Source organism: Aptenodytes forsteri, unplaced genomic scaffold (genome assembly GCF_000699145.1).
Source record: "Aptenodytes forsteri isolate BGI_AS27 unplaced genomic scaffold, ASM69914v1 Scaffold11, whole genome shotgun sequence".
Lineage (NCBI taxonomy): Eukaryota > Metazoa > Chordata > Aves > Sphenisciformes > Spheniscidae > Aptenodytes > Aptenodytes forsteri.
The window spans coordinates 3779628-3781811 of NW_008794155.1; the positions used below are offsets into that span (position 1 = coordinate 3779628).

The window sequence follows — 2184 nt, forward strand, 5'->3', positions numbered from 1 at the left end:
CTCTCTCTCAGAAGTGAGAAAGAAGAAAGAAAGAGACAGCTTTGATAATTAGGATAATAATAACCATCATCAGTAATTATAATTTATAATAATAATTTATAATCATAATAATTTTAAATACTATATAAAGATAACTCTAATGATTAAAGGTATAACAGAACCACCCTAATTTTCCCTAAGAAATAAGAAATACAACTTCTTGTCATTACTCAGCTACAGCACAAGAAGTAAACCCAAGAATTTTACATTTTTTAAAAGAAACAAAGAATAAGATCTGAATGATTAAAGTCCTTCATAGAAAACAATTAACAATCAAATAACTTTATGGAAAAGTCTAAGTAAGTATCTGATTTAGTACCTGATATGTCCTACAGTTTGGGGATTGTGGTCTCCCAGAAAAATAAAATAAAATAATCCAAAGTTCCTTTTCACAGTTGTCAACCAAGATGTCAGTTGTAATGAACCATCTGGAATCTGGCAGGAGGAGTCCCATGTCCTTATCCCCAGTGTAGAGTCCTGGACAGAACTATGTTGTCTTGAATCAGCAAGAACATCCCTTTCGAATGCCTAAAAATCAACAATGGAAATACATGATACTTTTGTTCGGGGTGGGAGGGGAGAGGGAACATGATGACACCCAAAAACTTAAACAGTCATTTCAAGAAAAAAAAAACAGAGGAAATCAGCATTTGTCGTATCTATTCATTCTACTTGCTTTATATCTAGCAGTAATAATATTTTTCATTAGACTTCCAAGATATTTCTGTATTACAGAGTTAACAAGTAGTCATAATAAACATTTTGTTGGCATTCCTAGTGAAACTCTGTTTCTATAAACAAGCAGGTATCTTCCAGAAGAGTCTGAAAAGACAGTTTGAAATAAGCAGCCCAGCAGGTGTGGAGGAGTAATAGCCCATGAAAGCTCACAAATCCCTGTTAACATAACAGCATTTTTCTCTGTGTCGTAGTTAATAATCCACAAGCACAATACATAATCCATATTTTAGGTAACCTGAATTACAGAAGACAATTTTATTTTATTCAACAAAGTAATCGCCCTTGAATGAGGATTTACAAATTCCTACAAAACTGACAACGTTCCATCTTCCCTCTTTTTCAGATTTGCTTTTCTGAGAAATAAGTAATATCACCACCCACAAGGAAGCATGCATTTGAGGTGGCAGGCAACAACAGATATCTAATAGCAAACAAAATGTAACCTATAAACATAGGAAAAATATCCTAAAGCAAAGAACACAAATAACTCTTTCAAACCTGTGGAAGATACACTGAAATAAAATAGCTGAAAAGGATCTCTGTATTGCATTCCCTGAATGCTTTTCTCGTGACTAGTCAGGTGCTTATTAAAACCAGTATAATTGCTAATAAACATCAAGAATACCTTCTGTCACCTCAGTTGAGCTACTTGATTTCCATGTGAGTAACACGATAATCAGAATTGTTTCAGGAAAACAAACATACAAGTGAAAAACATCAGAATTGTTTGAAGTGAAATTAAGAAACAAATGAGACGTTTACACCATGGTTATAAACACAATTTTAATCAATGTAGGTGAAGAACCTGCATTAAACTGTTCTCTTTCAAAATGAAGAGCTGCACTACATGCAGGAAGAAAGGATGGAAAGACAAGTCGTGCAAGATCTTAATGTCTCCAACAAGTTGCATCTTAGACGAAAGAATCTGAAAGCATTTAAGCATTCTGCAGTATGAAGTCACTAGAAAGCAATTAATATCAAAATTACAAAGTCAGGCTGTGACAGTGCCCAGCCTTTTATCAGTTTTAATGTTTTGTCAATGTAATAATTCAACACAGAGTTTAATATAAAATAACGTAACAGAAAACTAGCTAATTATAACACTGACTTTACACGAGAGAAAAGCCATATCCTGTTTCAAGAAAAACCTGCAGAACTGAAGATGGGAAGTAGGATTTACAATGAAACAAAAGAAAGCAAATACTTTGTATTCTCTACATTCCACAACAGTATCACCAGCTTGTATTCAAATTGTTTCGCATACACATAAAGATACTGCAATCTCTTGATCCCTTTCTGGAAAACAACTGTAAAAACAGCAGAAAGCAATACTTCAGAAGACACATGCACATAAAGAATGAAGAATAATGGACTTCCTCCTGGCCCCCAAATAAAGCCTGCATAAGA

At 33.8% G+C, this 2184-nt stretch overlaps 1 protein-coding gene across 12 annotated transcripts in view; it reads right to left on the minus strand.

Moving 5' to 3' along the window:
- Positions 1-568, minus strand: part of R3HDM1 (R3H domain containing 1) — a 55716-nt gene extending 55148 nt beyond the window's left edge. For 10 of the 12 annotated variants that reach the window (XM_009279852.2, XM_009279792.2, XM_009279829.2 and 7 more), the window contains exon 1: positions 359-562. The gene's annotated coding sequence lies outside the window, so the exon portion shown is untranslated. Of the gene's footprint in view, positions 1-358 lie in introns of all 12 variants that reach the window. The other 2 variants (XM_009279860.1, XM_009279808.1) reach the window with 1 other exon arrangement.
- Between the last annotated feature and the right edge of the window lie 1616 nt (positions 569-2184).